We start from the raw sequence: 16,684 nt of genomic DNA on the forward strand, positions 1-16,684 counted from the left end.
TTAAGACGGACTCTACAACCCACACAAGTGGCTCAGGTAGTGCAGCTCATCCAGGATGGCACATCAATGCGAGCTGTGGCAAGAAGGTTTGCTGTGTCTGTCAGCGTTGTGTCCAGAGGCGCTACCATGAGACAGGTCAGTACACCAGGAGACGTGGAGGGGCCGTAGGAGGGCAACAACCCAGCAGCAGGACCGCTACCTCCGCCTTTGTGCAAGGAGGAACAGGAGGAGCATTGCAAAAGCCCTGCAAAGTGATCTCCAGCAGGCCACAAATGTGCATGTGTCTGCACAAACGGTTAGAAACCAACTCCATGAGGATGGTCTGAGTGCCCGATGTCCACAGACGGGGGTTGTGCTCACAGCCCAACACCGTGCAGGACGCTTGGCATTTGCCACAGAACCCCAGGATTGGCAAATTCGCCACTGGCGCCCTGTGCTCTTCACAGATGAAAGCAGGTTCACACTGAGGACATGTGACAGACGTGACAGAATCTGGAGATGCCGTGGAGAGCGATCTGCTGCCTGCAACATCCTTCAGCAAGACCGGTTTGTCAGTGGGTCAGTAATGGTGTGGGGTGGCATTTCTTTGGAGGGCCGCACAGCCCTCCATGTGCTCGCGAGAGGTAGCCAGACTGCCATTAGGTACCGAGATGAGATCCTCAGAATCCTTGTGAGACCATATGCTGGTGCTGTTGGCTCTGGGTTCCTCCTAATGCAGGACACTGCCAGACCTCATGTGGCTGGGGTGTGTGAGCAGTTCCTGCAAGATGAAGGCATTGAAGATATGGACTGGCCCGCCTGTTCCCCAGACCTGAATCTGATTGAGACCTGAATTCGATTGAGCAGATCTGGGACATCATGTCCTGCTCATCCACCGTCAAGTTGCACCACAGACTGTCCAGGAGTTGGCGGATGATTTAGTCCAAGTCTGGGAGGAGATCCCTCAGGAGACCATCTGCCACCTCATCAGGAGCATGCCCAAGTTTTGTACAGTAGGGAGGTCATACAGGCACGTGGAGGCCACACACAATACTGAGCATCTTTACCTTGGCATGAGGCATTTTCACTGAAGTTGGATCAGCCTGTAATTTTATTTTCCACTTTGATTTTGAGTATCATTCCAAATCCAGACCTCCATGGGATATTCCTTTTGATTTACATTGACAATTGTTATGTTTTATTGTTCTGAACACATTCCTCTATGCAATGAATAAAAATTTGCAACTGGAATATTTCATTCAGAGATATCGAGGTTGTGGTATTTTAGTGTTCACTTTATTTTTTGAGCAGTGTATATATTCATTCACTACTAAGTCAGGGCTCCTTTTGCATCAAATATTACATCAATGCGGCGTGGCATTGAGGTGATCAACCTGTAGCACTGCTGAGCTATTATAGAAGCCCAGGTTGCTTTGATAGCAGCCTTCAGCTCGTCTGCATTGTTGGGTCTGGTGTCTCATCTTCCTCCTGACAATATCCCATAGATTCTCTATGGGGTTAAGGTCAGGAGAGTTTGCTGCCAATCAAGCACAGTGATACTGTTGGTTGGTTGTAAGCCAGGTATTGGTACTTTTGGCAGTGTGGACAGGTGCCAAGTCCTGCTGGACAATTAAATTTTCATTTCCAAAAAGCTTGTCTGCAGAGGGATTTCCTTGTAGATGGCTGCGCTGACTTTGGTCTTGATAAAACACAGTGGACCTACACCAGCAGATGACATGGCTCCACAAACCATCACTGATTGTGGAGACTTCACACTAGACCTCCAGCAGCTTGGATTGTGGCCTCTCCACTCTTCCTCCAGACTCTGGGACCTTGATTTCCAATTTAAATGCAAAATTTACTTTACTTTCATCTGAAAACACCTTGGACCACTGACAACAGTCCGGTTCTTTTCCTCCTTGGCCCCGGTAAGACACTTCTGGCGTTGTCTACGGGTCATGAGTGGCCTGACACAAGGAATGTGACTGTTATGACCTGGTGGTAAGGACAATAATGGACCTGGTGGTTAAGAGCACACGGAATGACCTGATAGTTACAAATAATATAGGACAAGCTCTGAGACGTGGGAACTCTGCTGACCGCAATCCCTTATCCTATCACACACACTAGAAATAGCCGTGGATTGCTCCTAACGCTCCCTATGCAACTCGACACAGCCTAAGGAACTAGCTAGCCCTGAAGATAGAAAAATAAGCCTACCTTGCCTCAGGCAATTTCCCCAAAGGAAAAGGCAGCCCCCCACATATAATGTCTGTGAGTAAAGATGAAAATACAAACACAGAGATGAAATAGATTTAGCAAAGTGAGGCCCGACTTACTGAACAGACTGAAGATAGGAAAGGTAACTTTGCGGTCAGCACAAAAAACTACAAAAAGACCACGCAGAGGGCGCAAAAGACCCTCCGCACCGACTCACGGTGCAGAGGCGCTCCCTCTGCGTCCCAGAGCTTCCAGCAAGCAAGACAAAAATCAAAATAGCAAGCTGGACAGAAAAATAGCAAACTAAAGAAAAACAAGCAGGAACTTAGCTTCTGCTGGGAAGACAGGTCACAAGAACGATCCAGGAGTGAACTAGACCAATACTGGAACATTGACAGGTGGCATGGAGCAATGATCTAAGTGGAGTTAAATAGAGCAGCCAGCTAACGAATTAACCTCGTCACCTGTGGAAGGAAACTCAGAAGCCGCAGCCCCATGGACAGAACCAGCCGAAGTACCATTCATGACCACAGGAGGGAGCTTGACAACAGAATTCACAACAGTACCCCCCCCTTGAGGAGGGGTCACCGAACCTTCACCAGAGCCCCCAGGCCGACCAGGACGAGCCAAATGAAAGGCAAGAACCAGATCGGCAGCATGAACATCGGAGGCAAAGACCCAGGATTATCTTCCTGACCATAACCCTTCCACTTGACCAGGTACTGGAGTTTCCGTCTCGAAATACGAGAATCCAAAATCTTCTCCAACTCCCCCTCAACCAACACCGGGGCAGGAGGATCAACGGAGGGAACCATAGGCGCCACGTATCTCCGCAACAACGACCTATGGAATACATTATGGATGGCAAAAGAAGCTGGAAGGGTCAAACGAAACGACACAGGATTGAGAACCTCAGAAATCTTATACGGACCAATGAAACGAGGCTTAAACTTAGGAGAGGAAACCTTCATAGGAACATAACGAGACGACAACCAAACCAAATCCCCAACACGAAGTCGGGGACCCACACAGCGCCGGCGGTTAGCGAAACGTTGAGCCTTCTCCTGGGACAATGTCAAATTGTCCACCACATGAGTCCAAATCTGCTGCAACCTATCCACCACAGTATCTACACCAGGACAGTCCGAAGACTCAACCTGCCCTGAAGAGAAACGAGGATGGAAACCAGAATTGCAGAAAAACGGCGAAACCAAAGTGGCCGAGCTGGCCCGATTATTAAGGGCGAACTCAGCCAAAGGCAAAAAGGACACCCAATCATCCTGATCAGCAGAAACAAAGCATCTCAGATATGTTTCCAAAGTCTGATTAGTTCGTTCGGTTTGGCCATTTGTCTGAGGATGGAAGGCCGAGGAAAAAGACAAATCAATGCCCATCCTAGCACAAAAGGCTCGCCAAAACCTCGAAACAAACTGGGAACCTCTGTCCGAAACGATGTTCTCCGGAATGCCATGTAAACGAACCACATGCTGGAAAAACAATGGCACCAAATCAGAGGAGGAAGGCAACTTAGAAAAGGGTACCAAATGGACCATCTTAGAGAAGCGATCACAAACCACCCAAATGACCGACATCTTTTGAGAGACAGGGAGATCCGAAATAAAATCCATAGAGATATGCGTCCAGGGCCTCTTCGGGACCGGCAAGGGCAAAAGCAACCCACTGGCACGAGAACAGCAGGGCTTAGCCCGAGCACAAGTCCCACAGGACTGCACAAAAGAACGCACATCCCGCGACAAAGACGGCCACCAAAAGGATCTAGCCACCAAATCTCTGGTACCAAAGATTCCAGGATGACCAGCCAACACCGAACAATGAACCTCAGAGATAACTCTACTAGTCCATTTATCAGGGACAAACAGTTTCTCTGCTGGGCAACGGTCAGGTCTATCAGCCTGAAATTTTTGCAGCACCCGCCGCAAATCAGGGGAGATGGCAGACAAAATTACCCCCTCTTTGAGAATACCCGCCGGCTCAGGAACACCCGGAGAGTCGGGCACAAAACTCCTTGACAGGGCATCAACCTTCACATTCTTAGAGCCTGGAAGGTACGAAACCACAAAATCAAAGCGGGAGAAAAATAGCGACCAACGAGCCTGTCTAGGATTCAACCGTTTGGCAGACTCGAGATAAGTCAAATTCTTGTGATCCGTCAAGACCACCACGTGATGCTTGGCTCCTTCAAGCCAATGACGCCACTCCTCGAATGCCCACTTCATGGCCAACAACTCTCGATTGCCAACATCATAATTGCGCTCAGCAGGCGAAAACTTTCTAGAAAAGAAGGCACATGGTTTCATCACCGAGCCATCAGAACTTCTTTGCGACAAAACAGCCCCTGCTCCAATCTCAGAAGCATCAACATCGACCTGAAACGGGAGCGAAACATCTGGCTGGCACAACACAGGGGCAGAAGACCTTTAACTCCTGAAAAGCTTCCACAGCCGCAGGAGACCAATTGACCACATCAGCACCCTCCTTGGTCAAATCAGTCAATGGTTTAGCAACTCTAGAAAAATTACTGATGAAGCGACGATAAAAATTAGCAAAGCCCAGGAACTTTTGCAGACTCTTCACAGATGTCGGCTGAGTCCAAACATAAATGGCCTGGACTTTAACAGGGTCCATCTCGATAGTAGAAGGGGAAAAAATGAAACCCAAAAATGAAACCTTCTGATCTCCAAAGAGACACTTTGACCCCTTCACAAACAAAGAATTCGCACGAAGGACCTGGAACACCATTCTGACCTGCTTCACGTGAGACTCCCAATCATCCGAAAAGACCAAAATATCATCCAAATATACAATCAGGAATTTATCCAGGTACTCTCGGAAGATGTCATGCATAAAGGACTGAAATACTGATGGAGCATTGGAAAGCCCGAATGGCATAACCAGGTACTCAAAATGGGCTTCGGGCGTATTAAATGCTGTTTTCCATTCATCGCCCTGTTTAATACGCACAAGATTATACGCACCACGAAGATCTATCTTGGTGAACCAACTAGCCCCCTTAATCCGAGCAAAACAAATCAGACAGCAGCGGCAAAGGATACTGAAATTTGACTGTGATCTTATTATGAAGGCGGTAATCAATACAAGGTCTCAAAGAACCATCCTTCTTGGCCACAAAAAAGAACCCTGCTCCCAATGGTGACGACGACGGGCGAATATGACCCTTCTCCAAGGATTCCTTTACATAACTCCGCATAGCGGCGTGCTCTGGCACAGATAAATTGAACAGTCGGCCCTTAGGAAACTTACTACCAGGAATCAAATTGATAGCACAATCGCAATCCCTATGAGGAGGTAGGGCACTGGATTTGGGCTAATCAAATACATCCCGGTAATCCGACAAAAACTCCGGGACTTCAGAAGGGGTGGATGACAAAATAGACAAAAATGGAACATCACCATGTACCCCCTGACAACCCCAGCTGGACACAGCCATTGATTTCCAATCCAATACTGGATTATGGACCTGTAGCCATGGCAACCCCAAAACGACCACATCATGCAGATTATGCAACACCAAAAAGCGAATATCCTCCTGATGTGCAGGAGCCATGCACATGGTCAATTGGGTCCAGTACTGAGGCTTATTCTTGGCCAAAGGCGTAGCATCAATTCCTCTCAATGGAATAGGATACTGCAAGGGCTCCAAGAAAAAACCACAGCGCCTAGCAAACTCCAAGTCCATCAAATTCAGGGCAGCGCCTGAATCCACAAATGCCATAACAGAATAAGATGACAAAGAGCAAATCAGAGTAACGGACAAAAGAAATTTCGACTGTACAGTACCAATGGTGGCAGACCTAGAGAAACGCTTAGTGCGCTTAGGACAATCGGAGATAGCATGAGTGGAATCACCACAATAAAAACACAGCCCATTGCGACGTCTGTGTTCTTGCCGTTCAGCTCTGGTCAAAGTCCTATCACATTGCATAGGCTCAGGTCTATGCTCAGATAATACCGCCAAATGGTGCACAGCTTTACGCTCACGCAAGCGTCGATCGATCTGAATGGCCAAAGACATAGACTCATTCAGACCAGCAGGCATGGGAAATCCCACCATGACATCCTTAAGGGCTTCAGAGAGACCCTTTCTGAAAATTGCTGCCAGGGCACATTCATTCCACTGAGTGAGTACAGACCACTTCCTAAACTTCTGACAATATATCTCTACCTCATCCTGACCCTGACACAGAGCCAGCAAGATTTTCTCTGCCTGATCCACTGAATTTGGTTCATCATAAAGCAATCCGAGCGCCAGAAAAAACGCATCAACATCACGCAATGCCGGATCTCCTGGCGCAAGGGAAAATGCCCAGTCCTGAGGGTCGCCACGTAACAAAGAAATCATGATTTTCACTTGTTGAACAGGGTCACCTGAGGAGCAAGGTTTCAAAGCAAGAAACAATTTACAATTATTTTTGAAATTCAGAAACTTGGATCTATCCCAAAAAAAACAAATCAGGAATTGGAATCCTAGGCTCTAACATCGGATTCTGAACCACAAAATCTTGAATGTTTTGTACCCTTGCAGTGAGATTTTTCATACAAGAGGACAGACCTTGAATGTCCATATCTACACCTGTATCCTGAACCACCCAGAGGTAAAGGGGAAAAGAGAGACAAAACACACTGCAAAGAAAAAAAATGGTCTCAGAACTTCTCTTATCCCTCTATTGAGATGCATTAATACTTTTGGCCACCTGTACTGTTATGACCTGGTGGTAAGGACAATAATGGACCTGGTGGTTAAGAGCACACGGAATGACCTGATAGTTACAAATAATATAGGACGAGCTCTGAGACGTGGGAACTCTGCTGACCGCAATCCCTAATCCTATCACACACACTAGAAATAGCCGTGGATTGCTCCTAACGCTCCCTATGCAACTCGACACAGCTTAAGGAACTAGCTAGCCCTGAAGATAGAAAAATAAGCCTACCTTGCCTCAGAGAAATTCCCCAAAGGAAAAGGCAGCCCCCACATATAATGACTGTGAGTAAAGATGAAAATACAAACACAGAGATGAAATAGATTTAGCAAAGTGAGGCCCGACTTACTGAACAGACTGAGGATAGGAAAGGTAACTTTGCGGTCAGCACAAAAAGATACAAAAAGACCACGCAGAGGGCGCAAAAGACCCTCCGCACCGACTCACGGTGCGGAGGCGCTCCCTCTGCGTCCCAGAGCTTCCAGCAAGCAAGACAAAAATCAAAATAGCAAGCTGGACAGAAAAATAGCAAACTAAAGAAAAACAAGCAGGAACTTAGCTTCTGCTGGGAAGACAGGTCACAAGAATGATCCAGGAGTGAACTAGACCAATACTGGAACATTGACAGGTGGCATGGAGCAATGATCTAAGTGGAGTTAAATAGAGCAGCCAGCTAACGAATTAACCTCGTCACCTGTGGAAGGAAACTCAGAAGCCGCAGCCCCATGGACAGAACCAGCCGAAGTACCATTCATGACCACAGGAGGGAGCTTGACAACAGAATTCACAACAGTGACACTTGTAGCCCATGTCCTGGATACGTCTGTGTTTGGTGCCTCTTAAAGCAATGATTCCAGCAGCAGTCCACTCCTTGTGAATCTCCCCCAAATTTTTGAATGTTTTTTCCTTAACAATTCAAGGCTGCGGTTATCCCGGTTGCTTGTGCACCTTTTTCTGCCACACTTTTTCTTTCCACTCAACTTTGCATTAATATGCTTGGATACAGCACTCTGTGAACAGCCGGCTTCTTTACAAAGACCTTTTGTAGCTTACCCTCCTTGTGGATTGTGTCAATGACTGCTGTCATGATCCCAATGGCAGGGGATCACAAAAAGGACAAGCACAGATACAAACAAGCTCTAGGGCGATGGAACCTGAGCTGACCGCGACCCTGAACCTAACACACAAATAAATGTAGCCGGGGAACGTGCCTACGATGATCCTAGACGTCTCGCTCCAGCCGAAGATCTAACTTCCTCTATTAGAAGAAACACAGACCTCTCTTGCCTCCAGAGAAATACCCCACAGCAAATAGCAGCCCCCCACATATAATGACGGTGAAATGAGAGGAAAGCACATACATAGAATGAAAACAGTTTCAGCAAAATGAGGCCCGCTAAAGCTAGATAGCAGAGGATACAAAAGTGAACTGCGCGGTCAGCGAAAAACCCTTCAAAAAACCATCCTGAAATTACTTGAACTCATGTGCCAACTCATGGTACATGAAAAGCAATTTCAGCCCACTAGAGCAACCAGCAGCAGAGAATCACATATCTGCAGGCTGGACTAAAAACCAAATTGAGCAAAACACAAAACAGGAAAATCCAAACTTAGCTTGTCCAGAAGGTTCTAGGAGCAGGGAGCAGAGGAAACAAGACACACTGGATACATTGATAACCGGCGAGGAAATGCCAGCAAAGCCAGGTTAAATAGGAAACTCCCATATGCTGATGGAACAGGTGGAACCCAGAAACCCAGGAAAGACAAGTCACCCAGTACCATCAGTAACCACCAGAGGGAGCCCAAAAACAGAACTCACAACAGTACCCCCCCCTTGAGGAGGGGTCACCGAACCCTCACGAGAACCACCAGGGCGACCAGGATGAGCCCTATGAAAAGCGCGAACCAAATCATCAGCATGAACATCCGAGGCAACCACCCAAGAATTATCCTCCTGACCATAACCCTTCCACTTGACCAAATACTGGAGTTTCCGTCTGGAAACACGAGAATCCAAGATCTTCTCCACAACATACTCCAATTCTCCCTCCACCAGCACTGGAGCAGGAGGCTCAAGCGAAGGAACAACAGGTACCTCATACTTCCGCAACAACGACCGATGGAACACATTATGAATAGCAAACGATGCCGGGAGATCCAAACGAAACGACACAGGGTTAAGAATTTCCAAGATCCTATAAGGACCGATGAACCGAGGCTTGAACTTAGGAGAAGAGACCTTCATAGGAACAAAACGAGAAGACAACCACACCAAGTCACCAACAAGAAGTCGAGGACCCACGCGGCGACGGCGATTAGCAAACTGCTGAGCCTTCTCCTGGGACAACTTCAAATTGTCCACCACATGACTCCAAATCCGATGCAACCTATCCACCACCATGTCCACTCCAGGACAATCAGAAGGTTCCACCTGACCAGAGGAAAAACGAGGATGAAACCCCGAATTACAAAAGAAAGGAGAAACCAAGGTAGCAGAACTAGCCCGATTATTAAGGGCAAACTCGGCCAGCGGCAAAAAGGTAACCCAGTCATCCTGATCAGCAGAAACAAAACACCTTAAATAAGTTGCCAAGGTCTGATTAGTTCGTTCAGTCTGGCCATTCGTCTGAGGATGGAATGCAGACGAAAAGGACAAATCAATGCCCATCTTAGCACAGAACGTCCGCCAAAATCTAGACACAAACTGGGATCCCCTGTCAGAAACGATGTTCTCAGGAATCCCATGCAAACGAACCACATTCTGAAAAAACAGAGGGACCAACTCAGAGGAGGAAGGCAACTTAGGCAAGGGTACCAGATGAACCATTTTAGAAAAGCGATCACACACAACCCAGATGACGGACATTTTTTGAGAGACAGGGAGATCCGAAATAAAGTCCATGGAAATGTGCGTCCAAGGCCTCTTCGGGATAGGCAAAGGTGACAACAATCCACTGGCCCGAGAACAGCAAGGCTTAGCCCGAGCACAAACCTCACAAGACTGCACAAAAGAACGCACATCCCTCGACAAGGAAGGCCACCAAAAAGACCTGGCCACCAAGTCTCTAGTACCAAATATTCCAGGATGACCTGCCAACGCAGAAGAATGGACCTCGGAGATGACTCTACTGGTCCAATTATCCGGAACAAACAGTCTCTCAGGCGGACAACAATCAGGTTTACCCGCCTGAAACTCCTGCAAAGCACGTCGCAAGTCTGGGGAGACAGCAGACAAAATCACCCCATCCTTAAGGATACCAGAGGGCTCAGAATTTCCAAGGGAGTCAGGCACAAAACTCCTAGAAAGAGCATCCGCCTTCCCATTCTTTGAACCTGGCAGGTACGAAACCACAAAATCGAAACGAGAGAAAAACAGTGACCAACGAGCCTGTCTAGGATTCAGACGCCTGGCAGACTCAAGGTAAATCAAATTTTTGTGATCAGTCAAGACCACCACACGATGTCTAGCACCCTCTAGCCAATGACGCCACTCCTCAAATGCCCACTTCATGGCCAAAAGTTCCCGATTACCAACATCATGATTCCGCTCAGCCGGCGAAAACTTTCTAGAAAAAAACGCGCATGGCTTCATCACTGAGCCATCGGAGCTTCTCTGTGACAAAACCGCCCCCGCTCCAATCTCGGAAGCATCAACCTCAACCTGAAAAGGGAGCGAAACATCTGGCTGACGCAACACAGGAGCAGAAGAAAACCGGCGCTTAAGTTCCTGAAAGGCCTCCACAGCCGCAGGAGACCAATTAGCAACATCAGCACCCTTCTTAGTCAAATCCGTCAAAGGCTTAACAACACTAGAAAAATTAGTTATAAAACGACGATAGAAATTAGCAAAGCCCAAGAACTTCTGTAGACTCTTAAGAGATGTAGGCTGCGTCCAGTCACAAATAGCCTGAACCTTGACGGGATCCATCTCAATAGTAGAAGGGGAAAAAATATACCCCAAGAAAGAAATCTTCTGGACTCCAAAGAGACACTTTGAGCCTTTTACAAACAAGGAATTGGCCCGCAGGACCTGAAACACCTTCCTGACCTGCTGAACATGAGACTCCCAGTCATCAGAAAAAACCAAAATATCATCCAAATACACAATCATAAATTTATCCAGATATTCACGGAAAATATCGTGCATAAAGGACTGGAAGACTGAAGGAGCATTAGAAAGTCCAAAAGGCATTACCAAATACTCAAAATGGCCCTCAGGCGTATTAAATGCGGTTTTCCACTCATCACCTTGCTTTATTCGTATAAGATTATACGCACCCCGAAGATCAATCTTAGTGAACCATTTAGCCCCCTTAATGCGAGCAAACAAATCAGTCAACAATGGCAAAGGATACTGATATTTTACGGTAATCTTATTCAAAAGACGATAATCTATACAAGGCCTCAAGGAACCATCTTTTTTGGCCACGAAAAAAAAAAACCTGCTCCCAAAGGGGACAAAGATGGACAGATATGTCCCTTTTCCAAGGACTCCTTAACATAATCCCGCATAGCAGTATGCTCTGGCACTGACAGATTGAACAAACGACCTTTAGGAAATTTACTGCCTGGAATTAAATTTATAGCACAATCGCAATCCCTGTGAGGAGGAAGCGAACTGAGCTTAGGCTCCTCAAAAACATCCCGATAGTCAGACAAAAACACAGGAATCTCAGAAGGAGTAGATGAAGCGATAGAAATCGGAGGTGCATCATCATGAACCCCCTGACAACCCCAGCTTAACACAGACATTGATTTCCAGTCAAGGACTGGATTATGAGTTTGTAACCATGGCAGACCAAGTACTAGAACATCATGCAAATTATACAGTACCAGGAAGCGAATCACCTCCTGATGAACGGGAGTCATACGCATGGTCACTTGTGTCCAGTACTGAGGTTTATTCATAGCCAAAGGTGTAGAGTCAATTCCCTTCAAAGGAATAGGGACTTCCAGAGGCTCCAGACTAAACCCACAGCGATTGGCAAATGACCAATCCATAAGACTCAGGGCAGCGCCTGAATCCACATAGGCATCGACGGAAATGGATGATAATGAACAAATCAGAGTCACAGACAGAATGAACTTAGACTGTAAAGTACTAATGGCAACAGACTTATCAACCTTTTTTGTGCGTTTAGAGCATGCTGATATAACATGAGCTGAATCACCACAATAAAAGCACAACCCTTTTTTCCGCCTATACTTTTGCCGTTCACTTCTGGACTGAATTCTATCACATTGCATTATCTCAGGTGACGGTTCAGACGACACCGCCAAATGATGCACAGGTTTGCGCTCCCGTAAACGCCGATCAATCTGAACAGCCATAGTCATAGACTCATTCAGACCAGCAGGCGCAGGGAACCCCACCATAACATCTTTAATGGCCTCAGAAAGGCCATCTCTAAACTTTGCAGCCAGAGCGCACTCATTCCACTGAGTAAGCACCGACGACTTCCGAAATTTTTGACAATAAATTTCTGCTTCATCTTGCCCCTGAGAGAGGGCCAACAAAGCTTTTTCAGCCTGAATCTCTTGGTTAGGTTCCTCATAGAGCAAACCCAATGCCAGAAAAAACGCATCCGCATTAAGCAACGCAGGGTCCCCTGGTGCCAATGCAAATGCCCAATTCTGAGGGTCACCCCGCAGGAAAGATATAATTATCTTGACTTGCTGAGCAGGGTCTCCAGAGGAGCGAGATTTCAAAGAAAGAAACAACTTGCAATTGTTCCTAAAATTCAGAAAACGAGATCTATCTCCAGAAAAAAACTCTGGGACAGGAATTTTAGGTTCAGACATAGGAGCATGTACAACAAAATCCTGTATATTTTGAACCTTAGTGGCAAGATTATTCAGGCTGGAAGCCAAACTCTGGACGTCCATGATAAACAGCTGGGATCAGAGCCATTCAAAGATTAAGAGGAGGAGGAAGTAGCCAGACTGCAATAAGGCTAGGCAGCAAACTCTGAGGGAAAGAGAAGGAAAAAAAAAAAAAAAAAAAAAACTTCCTCAGACTACTTATCCTCCTACTTCAGCCAATACAATTAACACTTTGTGGGCCGGTTATACTGTCATGATCCCAATGGCAGGGGATCACAAAAAGGACAAGCACAGATACAAACAAGCTCTAGGGCGATGGAACCTGAGCTGACCGCGACCCTGAACCTAACACACAAATAAATGTAGCCGGGGAACGTGCCTACGATGATCCTAGACGTCTCGCTCCAGCCGAAGATCTAACTTCCTCTATTAGAAGAAACACAGACCTCTCTTGCCTCCAGAGAAATACCCCACAGCAAATAGCAGCCCCCCACATATAATGACGGTGAAATGAGAGGAAAGCACATACATAGAATGAAAACAGTTTCAGCAAAATGAGGCCCGCTAAAGCTAGATAGCAGAGGATACAAAAGTGAACTGCGCGGTCAGCGAAAAACCCTTCAAAAAACCATCCTGAAATTACTTGAACTCATGTGCCAACTCATGGTACATGAAAAGCAATTTCAGCCCACTAGAGCAACCAGCAGCAGAGAATCACATATCTGCAGGCTGGACTAAAAACCAAATTAAGCAAAACACAAAACAGGAAAATCCAAACTTAGCTTGTCCAGAAGGTTCTAGGAGCAGGGAGCAGAGGAAACAAGACACACTGGATACATTGATAACCGGCGAGGAAATGCCAGCAAAGCCAGGTTAAATAGGAAACTCCCATATGCTGATGGAACAGGTGGAACCCAGAAACCCAGGAAAGACAAGTCACCCAGTACCATCAGTAACCACCAGAGGGAGCCCAAAAACAGAACTCACAACAGACTGCCTTCTGGACATCTGTCACGTCAGCAGTCTTCCCCATGATTATGGAGCCTAATGAAACAGACTAAGAGACCTTTTTAAATGCTTAGGAAGCCTTTGCAGGTGTTTTTTGTTAATCATTGTAATTTACTGAGATAATGACTTTTGGGTTTTCATTGGTTGTCAGCCATAATCATCAACATTAACAGAAATAAACACTTGAAATAGATGACTCTGATTGTAATGACTCTATCTAATATAGGAGTTTCACTTTTTGTATTGAAGAACTGAAATAAATTAACTTTTTGTTATTCTAATTTTGTTAGAAGCACATGTATGTATCACACAACTTCCCTCTGTATCTTACAACTTTTTACATTTTTTTTATTATGTCAATAATTTAAGTGTGTGCACCCGTTCTTCTGCATTTCCACTGTACACCAACTTGTGTTTCTAATATTCTTTTGTACTGCCACTATACATGGTGTGTTATGCCCAACGGTGCCGCACGGGGATTTGTGGACTCATTGTGCCACAGGTACGGGCCTGCCTAGAAAAGGGTGTAGCTAAGCGGCTACCGGGTGTTCACTGGAGCTCCTGATGATGGAGACAGACTGAGCTGCAGGTAGCTGCCAGGTACCACTCCTAGGCAGCAGGGCTACCACTTGGAATTTCGGGGTCCCATAATGGCAAAATTTTCAGGGCCCCCCTTGAGACTCACAGAATGACAGATGTATATCTGCCTACTGCACATTAGTAATACGGTATGTCGTCACACCCTCTATTCTCTCCACTTTTCATCACTGCTCCGTTTCACTCACTTTAGATCTAGGGTTCTGTGAGATACCTGGTTATTAGGCTCTGAAAACATATTTATATCATGCATCATGACCATTTACAAATTGTTTGTATATACTTTGGTTTCTCATGTTTTTTATGTTTTTCTATGTTTATTTTTATATTGTTTTATGTTTTCAATGTTCTTTTTGTACATTTATATTAATGCCTGTAATTCTATTTACTTCGGTAGTAACTGATGAAGGTCGTTAAGGACCGAAACGTTTTGTGTATACTACAATAAATATTCCAGCAAATACATTTAAGTTGTGCTAGGTTTTTTACTTACTGTCCATTCTGCCCCATGTCTCCATCCTGCACCATGTCTCCATCCTGTCCCGTGTCTCCATCCTGCCCCCTGTGTCTCCCTTCTGCCTCCTGTCTCCATTCTGCCTCGTGTCTCCATTCTGCTACCTGTCTCCATCCTGCCTCCATGTCTCCAATCCTGCCCCTGTGTCTCCATTCCTGCCCCCGTGTCCCCATTCTGCCCCTTGTCACCATTCTGTCCCGTGTCTCCCATCCTGCCCCTGTGTCTCCAGCCTGCCCCGTGTCTCCTAGCCAGCCCCCGTGTCTCCTAGCCTGTCCCCTGTCTCCATTCTGCCCCTGTCTCCTATCCTGCCTCCGTGTCTCCCATCCTGCCCCCGTGTCCCCATTCTGCCCCAGGCAGGATGGAGACACATGTTCCATGTGTCTCCATTGTGCCGGTAAAACATATTGCAGCTGCCGCTTTCAATAAAAAAAAAAACCCCTTTCTTCATACCTGGCCGCGCTCCTGCGGCGATGATCCCTCCAGGCGTTTCAAGCAGGCGCTCGCTGGCGAACGACAATGACCGATTGGCTTTAACTTTTTTTTTTTCTTTTACAATAGAGTAACTGAACCTGCGTCTTGGACGCAGGTTCAGTTGCTGCACAGGCACAATCCTGCCGCTGGGGCCCGATGAGGGCCCCTCTGCTGATCGGGCCCCATACGTCAGTCAGGGCAGTAATGCCCTGATGGCGGCCCTGCAAGGCAGAACCGGGTACTGCAGCTGCTGTCCCCAGGGGTCAGGTTCGCTGACACTGATAAGGGTTATGTTCAGAAACACCGGTCTAGGATACTGGATGAGGGACTGACTGCACACGGACCGAGGGACAATGCTCATGAACTGGCCGGACTGGGCCTAGGGGACTTCTACTGGCCACTCCAGGACCAAGGGACAGTGCTCAGGCACTGGCTGGGATTTGGGTTCAGGACGCTGGCCACACCACGACCTGCTATTCAGGTTCAAAACACTGGCCGCACTGGGAACAAAGGACCTCACAACTGCACTGGTAGATGACCAACTACCTAAAGACTCAACTAATTTCTTGGCGACTTCGTAAGTGAGAGGGAGTCTTTTATACAGGATGACTCCCAGCAATTGGCTGGGAGCCATCTTGCAGGTGTACTCAATTATGCTAAATGCCTCTCCGCAACAAGCTTAGGGCATTTACTATATGCACGTTCTGCCCCTTTCAGACCAGTGTTAGTGGGTGCACACCAGGAAGAGGAAGGAGCACGCCGGGGAGCCACGCTGTTGGTCCGAGTGGTAAGTCGGCATCCCTGCATGAAGGGACAAGGGGACACCATGCAGGGGCCCTAGCCATTGAGCTAAAGTAGTCCCCTTTAAGCCCCCTCTTCTTCAAGCCCATGAGGACTCTCTGGAGAGAAGTTGTAAGCCGACAGCTCTTCATGGACTCCCACGATTTCTCTTTAGGACCACGACATCTTCTGTCTACTAGAAGAAACGTGACATGTCTCACCATCATCACAACTAGGATTCTTATCTCCATCAAGCCATCCTCAGCATAGAAAGAAATGGGCATAGTACCAGGAACTGGGCTTTGGGAAGTCTTTCTCCATTAGTTAAGATCTGCTACCAAGCCTGAGGATTCAAGGACCGACTGGAGTTCCTTTGCCTGGTTGGTGGACAGCTGATACTTGGAAGATGCCACCGCATTGACATTCTCTTCACCAGACCTACTAGAGACTGAAGATACCATCTCTGGGTCCATCTTCAGCCTGGTCTCAAAGTCGAAATGTCCACAAGGCTGGGAGGGTCCTGGAGGGCAGATCATTGGTACTATTATTA

This window comes from Ranitomeya imitator, chromosome 4, assembly GCF_032444005.1.
Source record: "Ranitomeya imitator isolate aRanImi1 chromosome 4, aRanImi1.pri, whole genome shotgun sequence".
Classification (NCBI taxonomy): domain Eukaryota; kingdom Metazoa; phylum Chordata; class Amphibia; order Anura; family Dendrobatidae; genus Ranitomeya; species Ranitomeya imitator.